General features: G+C 37.9%; 1 protein-coding gene and 1 long non-coding RNA gene across 3 annotated transcripts in view; one reads left to right on the top strand and one right to left on the bottom strand.

Annotated features, from left to right (window-relative positions):
• The window catches only part of smad5 (SMAD family member 5), a 41,859-nt gene extending 38,069 nt beyond the window's left edge, over positions 1-3,790 (bottom strand). Inside the window, exon 1 of one of the 2 annotated variants that reach the window (XM_034181429.1) lies at positions 3,655-3,790. The gene's annotated coding sequence lies outside the window, so the exon portion shown is untranslated. The remainder of the gene's footprint in view (positions 1-3,654) is intronic. The other variant, XM_034181430.1, reaches the window with a different exon arrangement.
• Positions 3,791-11,412: 7,622 nt separating this feature from the next.
• LOC117520314 lies at positions 11,413-12,884 on the top strand. Its single transcript, XR_004563599.1, has 2 exons — positions 11,413-12,611; positions 12,650-12,884. It is a non-coding gene; the product is annotated as an uncharacterized LOC117520314 (long non-coding RNA).
• Positions 12,885-12,964: the final 80 nt, after the last annotated feature.

Raw genomic sequence — 12,964 nt, 5'->3', positions numbered from 1 at the left:
TACTAAGACAAGAACATGCACACCTCAGCCAGCAAATATCCTGACTGAAGCATGCTGGTGACTGACATGAGACCGATCTCACTTCACCACAATGAGGGAAAGGAAATATGACACAACCTTGGACAAGCTCAGTCTCTCTTTCTTTCTCCATTTCAATTTGCTTTATTGGTATGTAATGTATTAAAACAATACTGCCAACAATAACACATAGTAAAATAAATAATTTATTAAATTCTATAATAAACATTTGCAACAATCAAAGACAATTAACAGCTGCATGCTGGTGCGATAAGCTGCAATTTACGTATGATACGATTAGTCGGCTAATTGCAAAAATAATTGGTGACGAGTAGATTATCAAAATAATTGTTTGTGGCAGCCCTACGTGAGATATGGAGATGGACTCAGCAGTAAAGCACAATCGTATGAAACGCCATCATCTGTGTGGGTGGAGAGAGAGCATTATGTACATGGACATCATGGATTATTCATTATTTTCACCAAGGCCCATCAGCGAAGACTTAAACTACAAAAGCTTAGATGTCTATACACTTTTCATACTAAAATTAACTTGCTTTAATAACTGGCATTGTTAAATAGCAAATGTGAGTTTGTGTGCTGTGTTCGGGTTTAACGATCATTAATAGCCTCACAACAGGTTTGAAACAGTAAAAAAGTGTTTGATTCATGATGTTTTCAACCAGATTTTAATGTTCAAAGGAATGATTTAAATATAGATCCAGTAAGATTATTGAAGGGGTCTTATTCTACAAAATCATCTTTTACTTTCGTTTTAGTTTCTTCACAAGCTTCTAATGTGATCCATATACGTGACAGGAGGGGTGAATTCTCAAACCTGGGGAAGAACATTTTGTTGAAGTTTTTTTAAGATGTAAATATAACCAACTTCCATAACAAATGTGGTTCAAGTCACTGACAGTCATTTTTGGGAACTCAAGCATAGGAGAAAGTATACGTAAATAAAATGAATCAAACCATTGCATGCTGACCCCACTCACATCTGAGTTACTATCAATGTTTTCCAGGGATATTCAGCTTATGAAGAAACAATGTACGTGAAAAACATCCATCAAAATATGATGTACGTGAACAGAATTCCATCAAATTTGACATACGTGAAAGCATGCAGACAAATTTTTCTGATCTCCAAACACAAATGTGTCTGCCAATTGAAAATGTAGAATGGACACATTTAAAGTATTTGTTCTACAGAAATCTTAAACAATGTACCTCTTTTCCTGTGCAAAAATTTGCATTGAAAACATCATGTATGTCAATTTTTGGACAGACCTGTGTGTGTGACGTGGCCATTGCACAGGTTTTTCTCAAAAACTGATGACATCATCATGTGTGCACATTGAGCTCCAATCCTGCTGAGTCACAGCTTTTTGCTGCTTATGCACTTGATAATGAAAGTTGTGTTCACATATCTTAAATCTTGACGGAATTTGGAGTGAGCATTAAATATTGTTCTGGCTTAGACATATTGAGGAGGGGACTGGACTTTACAGCTTGCTATATTTCTAAGCATTCATCACTGCAATACTGATAATCAGACTATCCTGATAGATTTGGGACCACTTGGATTTTGAGATTTTTTTTTGACAGAAATTAAATATACGTGAACACCAAAATATAAGACCTTATAAAAAACAAACCAAAGCCAATATACCATTATTTGGCAATTAATAGAGCTGTATGATCCATATCTGTAAATAGAACCAGTTAACCAGACCAACAAAATGACTCAATTTTGAAGCTTGAAAACTGGGTGTCCAGGTATGTCACAAAATAAACATATCTGAGTACTAGGGGTGCTGGAAAAAAATAAATCGATTCACGTCCAAATCACAATTCTTATTTATTAAGATTCTGAATCGATCTAAAATGTCCAAGAAACGATTTTTAAAAAGCATTTTTTTTAAATAATTTTCTTGCTTACTCACTGTGTGTACTGTTTGTCAGGCAACGGCCTCCGTACTACAGCGTCCCCGCAAGGGGAGGGTCCGGTGTGCTTCAAACATTCGTGAGCTGCAGCTTAGCATGGCGGACGAAGAGCTAATTCAGCCAGCACCGTCTTTGCTGAAAGCAAATGTTTGGGCGCATTTTGGATTTTATTATTTGCTGCGTAAGAAGGAGCTTGACATGATATATGCAGTGTGCAAAATCTGCAAAATGAAACTCAAGTACTTCGGAAACACTTCAAATCTGCAAGCCCACATGCTACGCCATCACCTGGAGCTAAAAGAAGCGGCGCAGCGGCCGACTACTGACCAGCGCACACTCCATCACTTCACTAAACTGCCAGCCAACTCTGAAAGCAGATATGTAAATTTACATCTTTAGAATCACTTGATTAACCTTCTAAAGCTGCATTTTCTTAAACAAACATTTTTTAAGTAATATAACTATTTCTCAGAGTTCTTCGAATTGAAAATTGATTCTGAATCGAATAGTCACCAAGAATCGGAATCAAATTGAATCGCGAGTTGTTGTAAGATTCACATCCCTACTGAATACCCATTTTTTCAAGTGTTTTGTTAAAAAAATTAGCTATGAAAGAATCTGAGGCAAGACTTTTTCTACAGATATGCAATATAAAACCGAAGAGATAGACTAAAAGAAACATATTTTTCTTGCATCTTATTTATTTGAAGATCATTTACAGAAGCACAGCACAAAATAACACTTTAGCAAATTGTGACTCATATGTCAATTTTACATGATGCCCATTATGAGCTACCATTGTGTGAAGTTTCACTGAAATCTAAAGTGGTTTTGGAGGAGTTGCAGTTACAAAAGCCATGTGATTCCCATTCTCCATTATATACACCCAAACCTTTGTTTGTGGGATGTATATGTTTACATATATAGGTCTGCATTTCGGCTAAATAAAAAAAAAAAAAAAACAGCTTAAGATATCATTAGTTGTGCTCCATCCAAAAACTAACATATACAAAACATTTAAAGAAGGAACTCCACGTCTTCTTGCTTGACATATTAAGTGTTTTTCACAGTTTGTTCTCTGCTGACAAAATGAGTAATTTTTATTTTGCTGTATGCGAAAGCCCATCGGCTCCCAGAATGATTGAAAGGCTGCAGTGAGCAGACATTATGGAAGGATTGTGATCCCCCCTCACCCCGATAAACTGAAAAAGACACCAAAAGTTACATAGTAGACAAACCGATCAACCAGCAAGTCCTGTTGCTGTGTCTTAAAGTTCCACGGAAACATGTATTTACACAGATTCCTCACGTACACAATAGGTTAATGTTGACCTTTAACAAGGTAATGAACTCGACAATTTGCTGACTAGCTTAGCTAGCAGAGCTGAGAAAACACAGCTTGTTTAGCGTACGTTTTGGACTACGATTCACCTACTGAAATTAAGAGTCAGTCCTACTTTGCTGTCTGTTAACAACTAGCCACTATTACCTCGTCCGAAATCTATTTGAAATAGGTCCAGAAACTTTAACTTAAACTTGTCCTAGCAAAAGCTAAAGCTAATTAGCCTAGCCATCGAGGCTAAGTGACTAGCCCTCTACTGTAAACCTGCGGATGTAGTTATCAGGAGTTTGTATTCTTTTAAATGCCGATCTTCACAAGAGATAAGTGGTAAATTAGTTACATACCTTTAAGAGTGAAAGTAAGCCGTGTGTATCAGCTTAACTACAAACATCCAAGCGGCGTTTCCTACTTTCTTACAGATTGCTGTCTTTCTGTCTCCCATGTCCTCTGAGAGGCAGAGGCGGCATGTGTATCACTCCGCCGCCCTGACGAACTCAAACTAGTGCGCGCAAATAGAAACGTATCGGCTGATTTCGCACATTTGGTTGTAGAGTTGGGGAGACCCTGACTCCGGGGTTGTGCTGCGGCTCTGGATGGTGGTGGCTCCGGTCAGTCTGCAGTGCTGAGGTCAACGGTCCGCCGCGGTGTTAATGAAATACACATTAATTAGTCCTGCAAATAATTACTATACTAGATTATAATTACTAGAACTGTGCTCTTTTCAGGCTTCAGATGATATGAATATGAACTGCAGAGTCCATGTTCAGCCACTAGTAGGCAGCTCACTTCAAATGTGGAGCCCTACATAGACTGGAATAAGGGACTCCTGTGCACCAGTATTGCCAGACTTTTCCCAAACAAGTTTTACAAAATGAATAGATGTGATCCCCGTCACACTGTGCATTTGTGCACCGTGTCACTGCTACAAATTTGGGGGTGGGGGAGTAATTTGCAAGTTAATAGCAAATTAACTTCTTTCAGTTATGACACATTTAGTGTAGTTTGCACTGCAATAATGAAAAATAGTGAAAGGTAATACAATAAGTATTTGAGGGGGTAACAAATGATTTTCAAACAAATTATGCTTCATCTTGGTAAAACAAAGTGTATTATATTTGGAAATAAACCTAGGAATTTAAGTAGAAATTTATTATAGAGTTATGGAGTTTTTATTGATGATACAATTAAGATGAAACCTCATATTATGTTAAATCTAAAATGTCTAAAGCCATTACAATTCTGTATAAAGCACAAGACTTCCTCTTCCAACATTTGTTAATTACTTTGTATCATTCATTACTTCTTCCATATATGACCTATTGCACTGAGGTTTGTGGAAACACATAAAACAAATACAAAGCCAATATTTTATTACAAAAGAAAGCTATAAGAGTTATCAGTAATAAACCATATTGTGAGCTAATGAACCCACTCTTTGTCTGTTTACATATTTTGAAATTCTGGGACTTGGTTGATTATATCACAATACAAATCATGTATAAAGTTAAAAATAAACTTTTACCTCAACATGTCCAGGATTTGTTTAAAATGAGGGAGTCCAGCTATAATTTGAGAGGAACATTATTATTTGATAAATTAAAGACTCAAACTACTATAAAAAGTCAGTGTTTCCGTAAAAGGTGTAAATATTTGGAATAACTGTTCCAATAGCATTAAATTATCTGGTACCATAGTTGGCTTTAAAAGACTTTATAAAAACAATATTATTACTTCTTACCGTATGAAGAATTAGGTTTACTGATTTTGTTATTGTTTTTTTGGATTGTGCACGATTGTTTGTTCTGTTGTGTTGAGAAATTTTAGTTCACTGATTAATCCATATTGTTTATGGTATTTGTTGTTATGTGTGTGTGTGTGTATATATATATATATATATATATATATTAGTAAAAGGGATGGGCGCTTATAAGCTTTTGCTTCTGCCTGCACCCTTTCGACCATACAAAACTGTGAAATTGAGTTTTTTTGTTTCAGAAGTTTTTAAGTGTGTCTGGAGAATAAATTCATTCATTCATTTTTAAATTTGTTGATTTATACACAAATGGCCTCCTGCAGACAGTTTATATTAGGGGTGGCGTTGCGAGGGGGCAGAGTCTTTAGACTGTAAGCATCTGAGAAAGGCACAATGACATTAAATGATCTACAGGAAATTCATGTTAAAGACTAAAGCTGTTAAATGAAGCTGAAACTAAGCCATATATTTCAGTTACCAGCACCATATTATGTTAGTTGTGTGCAAGATGAGAGATCAAATTAATCCAGAGATGTGTTGTGTATGAGTTTCTGCCACCGAGTCCCTTTTTTTCCCCTCCAGAAGCAGATCTGTGTGTGAGATGAGGCTCTCTTCTATTCTAAAATAAGTACTGCTGGTTCTCCTTGCAATTTTTCAAGCAGGTCTTGCCTGGCCACATTCAGTGCCGAGTCATCAAGTGGAACAGGCAAGCACACCACTCAGAACTTGGCTCTGCCCATGCTTGGCTCAGTGCAGCTAGATGTAACTCTGGAAACATTATGTGCATTTTGTCCTCAATTTTTTATATTTTGAGGTAATTGTTTCCATGAGCAGTATGAAAATTGATTCAGAGCTGCATCAAGCTGAATGAAATTGCTCACCTCTTGCTCCAAAACACACACCAAAAATTGCATTGCATTTTAACTTTAGCTTAAACTGTAGCCTGGCATCAAAATAACTGAGCAGCCAAGTCCACTTTCAAGCAGAAATGATTCATTTCAAGATGTAGTAACAAATAAACACAATTTGTAAAACTAAAGTAAGCCACATATTGCTCCCTATAAGCACAAATTACATTGGCTTATTCACGTTTATGGATCATGACGTGTCCTGAGTGACATCACAAATCAATCAATCAATCAATTTTTTTATATAGCGCCAAATCACAACAAACAGTTGCCCCAAGGCGCTTTATATTGTAAGGCAAGGCCATACAATAATTATGTAAAACCCCAACGGTCAAAACGACCCCCTGTGAGCAAGCACTTGGCTACAGTGGGAAGGAAAAACTCCCTTTTAACAGGAAGAAACCTCCAGCAGAACCAGGCTCAGGGAGGGGCAGTCTTCTGCTGGGACTGGTTGGGGCTGAGGGAGAGAACCAGGAAAAAGACATGCTGTGGAGGGGAGCAGAGATCGATCACTAATGATTAAATGCAGAGTGGTGCATACAGAGCAAAAAGAAAAGGAAACAGTGCATCATGGGAACCCCCCAGCAGTCTACGTCTATAGCAGCATAACTAAGGGATGGTTCAGGGTCACCTGATCCAGCCCTAACTATAAGCTTTAGCAAAAAGGAAAGTTTTAAGCCTAATCTTAAAAGTAGAGAGGGTGTCTGTCTCCCTGATCTGAATTGGGAGCTGGTTCCACAGGAGAGGAGCCTGAAAGCTGAAGGCTCTGCCTCCCATTCTACTCTTACAAACCCTAGGAACTACAAGTAAGCCTGCAGTCTGAGAGCGAAGCGCTCTATTGGGGTAATATGGTACTACGAGGTCCCTAAGATAAGATGGGACCTGATTATTCAAAACCTTATAAGTAAGAAGAAGAATTTTAAATTCTATTCTAGAATTAACAGGAAGCCAATGAAGAGAGGCCAATATGGGTGAGATATGCTCTCTCCTTCTAGTCCCCGTCAGTACTCTAGCTGCAGCATTTTGAATTAACTGAAGGCTTTTTAGGGAACTTTTAGGACAACCTGATAATAATGAATTACAATAGTCCAGCCTAGAGGAAATAAATGCATGAATTAGTTTTTCAGCATCACTCTGAGACAAGACCTTTCTGATTTTAGAGATATTGCGTAAATGCAAAAAAGCAGTCCTACATATTTGTTTAATATGCACTTTGAATGACATATCCTGATCAAAATAACTCCAAGATTTCTCACAGTATTACTAGAGGTCAGGGTAATGCCATCCAGAGTAAGGATCTGGTTAGACACCATGTTTCTAAGATTTGTGGGGCCAAGTACAATAACTTCAGTTTTATCTGAGTTTAAAAGCAGGAAATTAGAGGTCATCCATGTCTTTATGTCTGTAAGACAATCCTGCAGTTTAGCTAATTGGTGTGTGTCCTCTGGCTTCATGGATAGATAAAGCTGGGTATCATCTGCGTAACAATGAAAATTTAAGCAATACCGTCTAATAATACTGCCTAAGGGAAGCATGTATAAAGTGAATAAAATTGGTCCTAGCACAGAACCTTGTGGAACTCCATAATTAACTTTAGTCTGTGAAGAAGATTCCCCATTTACATGAACAAATTGTAATCTATTAGACAAATATGATTCAAACCACCGCAGCGCAGTGCCTTTAATACCTATGGCATGCTCTAATCTCTGTAATAAAATTTTATGGTCAACAGTATCAAAAGCAGCACTGAGATCTAACAGAACAAGCACAGAGATGAGTCCACTGTCCGAGGCCATAAGAAGATCATTTGTAACCTTCACTAATGCTGTTTCTGTACTATGATGAATTCTAAAACCTGACTGAAACTCTTCAAATAGACCATTCCTCTGCAGATGATCAGTTAGCTGTTTTACAACTACCCTTTCAAGAATTTTTGAGAGAAAAGGAAGGTTGGAGATTGGCCTATAATTAGCTAAGATAGCTGGGTCAAGTGATGGCTTTTTAAGTAATGGTTTAATTACTGCCACCTTAAAAGCCTGTGGTACATAACCAACTAACAAAGATAGATTGATCATATTTAAGATCGAAGCATTAAATAATGGTAGGGCTTCCTTGAGCAGCCTGGTAGGAATGGGGTCTAATAAACATGTTGATGGTTTGGATGAAGTAACTAATGAGAATAACTCAGACAGAACAATCGGAGAGAAAGAGTCTAACCAAATACCGGCATCACTGAAAGCAGCCAAAGATAACGATACGTCTTTGGGATGGTTATGAGTAATTTTTTTTCTAATAGTTAAAATTTTGTTAGCAAAGAAAGTCATGAAGTCATTACTAGTTAAAGTTAATGGAATACTCAGCTCAATAGAGCTCTGACTCTTTGTCAGCCTGGCTACAGTGCTGAAAAGAAACCTGGGGTTGTTCTTATTTTCTTCAATTAGTGATGAGTAGAAAGATGTCCTAGCTTTACGAAGGGCTTTTTTATAGAGCAACAGACTCTTTTTCCAGGCTAAGTGAAGATCTTCTAAATTAGTGAGACGCCATTTCCTCTCCAACTTACGGGTTATCTGCTTTAAGCTACGAGTTTGTGAGTTATACCACGGAGTCAGACACTTCTGATTTAAAGCTCTCTTTTTCAGAGGAGCTACAGCATCCAAAGTTGTCTTCAATGAGGATGTAAAACTATTGACGAGATACTCTATCTCCCTTACAGAGTTTAGGTAGCTACTCTGCACTGTGTTGGTATATGGCATTAGAGAACATAAAGAAGGAATCATATCCTTAAACCTAGTTACAGCGCTTTCTGAAAGACTTCTAGTGTAATGAAACTTATTCCCCACTGCTGGGTAGTCCATCAGAGTAAATGTAAATGTTATTAAGAAATGATCAGACAGAAGGGAGTTATCAGGGAATACTGTTAAGTCTTCTATTTCCATACCATAAGTCAGAACAAGATCTAAGATATGATTAAAGTGGTGGGTGGACTCATTTACTTTTTGAGCAAAGCCAATAGAGTCTAATAATAGATTAAATGCAGTGTTGAAATAATAATAATAAAAAAATGCTCAGTGTTCTACAAAGCTAGTCTTAACACAGATTACACTAATTTTCAATGGCCGACTGGACAACATATTTATTCATTTTTGGGACCAAAAGCATACACAATTGGGTATCAAATATCAGCAATGGGAGGTCGGCTTCAGAAACCTTTTCATGGTCATATATATGTACAGTAGTTCACACAAATCATTCACCAGGTGCAATTATTAGGGTAGCTCTGTAGTCAGATATTTTTGATTAAAGTTTTGTGAAATTGGCTGCTAATGCCATTGGTATCATTCACAATAAAGGTAGCTCTGTACTCATTCTTATAATATAGCCTTAAAACACCTCTAGCTACAAATTTTGCTTTTGCAGATCATTTTCACAGCTGAAAATGATCTGATGTGTTTTGTGGAATTGGTTAAGAACCACCAGATACACTCATAAATCTAACAATCAGATCGCAGAATCAAACACCACCCACGTATCTGGAGCTTCGTTTTTATACATAGTTTGTCTGTTACATGTGGCTCTCAATGTGTTTTACTTTCTTTTCTTAAACTTATGGGGTCTGTCAACTTTGTGTATGTATCAGATCAAAACATCTTGCCATTTTATTAAAGTAGGCAAATGTAGATGATAGTGCATGATATGTCAAATCTCAGTAACAGCTGATAACAGGTGTGTACTCGATCATTTATAACAAATATATGACACGTTCAAGACATTTTATTTTCTTAACCTCAATGTGACAAAGAATGCAAAAGTTTTTAAAGCAGAAAATTCCTTCATTGATTCATTCATCTCCTACCGCTTACTCCAATTAAGGGTCGCGGGGGGGCTGGAGCCTATCCCAGCAGTCATAGAGCGCAAGGTGGGGTACACCCAGGACAAGCAGGGCCACAAACAGACAAACAAACACAGACACACCCACATACACACCTATGGACAATTTTTTTAAGATCCCAATTCAACTAACCTGCATGTCTTTGCATGTGGGAGGAAACCAGAGCACCCAGAGGAAACCCACGCAAACACAGGGAGAACATGTAAACTCCACACAGAAAGGCCACGGGAATCGAACCCACGACCTTCTCGCTGTGAGGCAACAGTGCTAACCACTAATCCACCATGCTGCCCCAAGCAGCAAATTAAACGTGATTAATGTGCAAAAGTAGAAAATATACTTTGAAGTGTTAAAAGACAATCACAACCAGAAAAGCAATTTTGATTCTATCAGATTATGAAGCACAGTAGCTCCCCCACCATACTTTTTTTTTTTTTATTTTAAGTGACCAGAAGATAAACACTGAATTATTCACAGGGCCATGTTTACACAAAGACCATAAGGGTATCCTGGCTGAATTTAAGCACAGTATTTTCAAGAAAGTAGGGACACATACTGAAAGATACCATGGAGACATATTCCGGGGCTAGTAGCCAGGTTTGAGGAATCCTGGTGCCTAATGAGTTCAATCAGAAGTCACTCAAACTGTTGCCACAGTCACAGCTTACTTTTTTTTTTTTTAACATACTGAAAGGTGGATAAAAAATTAGATAAAAAAAAAAATCAATATTTGTCAGTTATTTAAGTGAAAACTGTATACATTCTAGACTCATACATACAACCCCAATTCCAATGAAGTTGGGTCATTGTGTAAAATGTAAATAAAAACAGAATACAATGATTTGAAAATCCTCTTCAACCTATACTCAACTGAATACACCACAAAGACAAGATATTTAATGTTCAAACTGACAAACTTTATTGTTTTTGTGCAAATATTTGCTGATTTTGAAATGGATGCCTGCAACACATTTCAAAAAAGTTGGGACAGTGGCAACAAAAGACTGGGAAAGTTGATGAATGCTCATAGAACACCTGTTTGGAAACAGGTGAGTGTCATGATTGGGGATAAAAGGAGCATAGCCAAAAGGCTCAGCCGTTCACAAGCAAAAATGGGGTGAGGATCACTTTGTGAACAACTGCGTGAAAAAAAAATAGTCCAACAGTTTAAGAATGTTTCTCAATGTTCAATTGCAATGAATTTAGGGATTCCATAATCTACAGTCCATAATATAATCAGAAGATTCAGAAAATCTGGAGAACTTTCTACACGCAAGCGGCAAGGCTGAAAACCAACATTGAATGTCTGTGACCTTTGGTCCCTCAGGCGGCACTGCATTAAAAACCAACATCGTGTAAAGGATGTTACTGCGTGGGCTCAGCAACACTTCAGAAAACCATTGTCAGTTAACACAGTTCATCACCACATCTACAAGTGCAAGTTAAAACTCTACCATGCAAAGTGAAAGCCAGACATCAACATCCAGAAACAACATCCAAGCGAGGGGAGGTGATGGTCTAGTGGCTAAGGTGTTGGGCTTGAGTCCAGAAGATCATGGGTTCAAATCCCCACCTGACTGGAAAATCACTAAAGGTACATCCAGGTTTTGCAGCAACACATGCTGCCATCCAAGCAACACCAGACCCAACAATAGACAGGTTGAAGAGTGCTATGAAAGCAGCCTGGGCTTCCATAACACCTCCGCAGCACCACAGGCTGATTGCCTCCATGCTGCACTGCATTGATCCACTAATTCATACAAAACAATTGAGTGTAATTAACATACTTCAACATTTCTGTATTATAATTTTTATCCATCTTTATGAAATATTTTAACAGTGTGACATGCTTTTTAAATGAGATATTCTAATAGTCTGAGATACTATTTTCTTTTATGGAGCTGTAGGCTGTAATTATCAAAATTAAAATTGAGATGCTTGAAACATTCTTGCTTATTTGTAATGAGTCTCAAATATATAAAATGATCATTTTTGGAAATAACTGACAAAATATTTAACATTTTCACAATATTGAAATTTTTGAGATGCACCTGTATTGTGCTTAAATTGTCATAAACCTGCAGTAAAACACCACAGATGCACATTACTACAGTGACTCACTGTGAATGTGTTAAAACTATGGCCATTATTGCAGTGTTTCAGAGTAAAGCCCCTGCGTAGAGTTGCGTTGTGCTTTGTATGTTGCGCGGGTGTGTGTGTGTGTGGCCCGCCTCCTCTTCTTCTGTGATTTTGAAGCTTGTCCAACGAGATGCAATGCAGGTATGTACTAATAAATACGGACACGCTAATTTAAATCACAGCTTTTAGCTCATCTGAGCAAAATTATTAACTTACCAGGCAGCTGTTGCTCAGCAGCTGTTTCCTTCAAACTTTATTCTGTGGCCTCTAACGTTGAAGAGGAGGGCATTCTGCTACAGCTCAACCAGTGCTGAGTTTTGGGGAACTGTTTCATGGCTCTACTTCAACTGTGCAAAACCCTCACAGGGGCAACTAAAATTTCTGAGATTTCAAAAATTCATCTGACTGTGTGATTGCTGGACGGGAGGGGTTCATCTCCTCTCGTTACTCCCCAACACTAGACAGAGCTGAAATTTGGCCAGACTCATAAAGGAATCATACGGCTCAGAATTCAGCTCAAATCGCAGTGTATGCTCAGTTTAATGTTAAGGTTTGTTGCTTTTATACCACCAGCGTTAACTAAGGACAAAGCCTGAGCCCAGTGGGGCCTCTGTGTGTCTGCATATATTCGCATATATTCTCACGGCGAGTGTGTGGAGTTTTCTGTAGGTGCTTTGTTTTGTCCCACCACAGAAGAAGTCACTGACTTTGGGGCTGACCTCAACATCCAGTTGGTCTCCAGCTGTTACACTCTGGCTATTTTCTGCTGTAAATAGCTCAGGATGTGTCAAATTCGGGATTGAAAAACAAAACCATTGGTTTTCCCAGTAAGCGACTCAAGACCGCTCCCTCTAGAAAATCCTTCACCATCTACACACCCAACAAAAAATAAATCTCATATCCATCACTGTGAATAATACAACACTCTGCCTGAAATGTCTGCATGATGTAATACACATTTCATT

Source organism: Thalassophryne amazonica, chromosome 11, assembly GCF_902500255.1.
Source record: "Thalassophryne amazonica chromosome 11, fThaAma1.1, whole genome shotgun sequence".
Taxonomy (NCBI): Eukaryota; Metazoa; Chordata; class Actinopteri; order Batrachoidiformes; family Batrachoididae; genus Thalassophryne; species Thalassophryne amazonica.
Note: the sequence above shows the minus strand (reverse complement) of the source record. Positions and strands in the feature narration are given on the sequence as shown.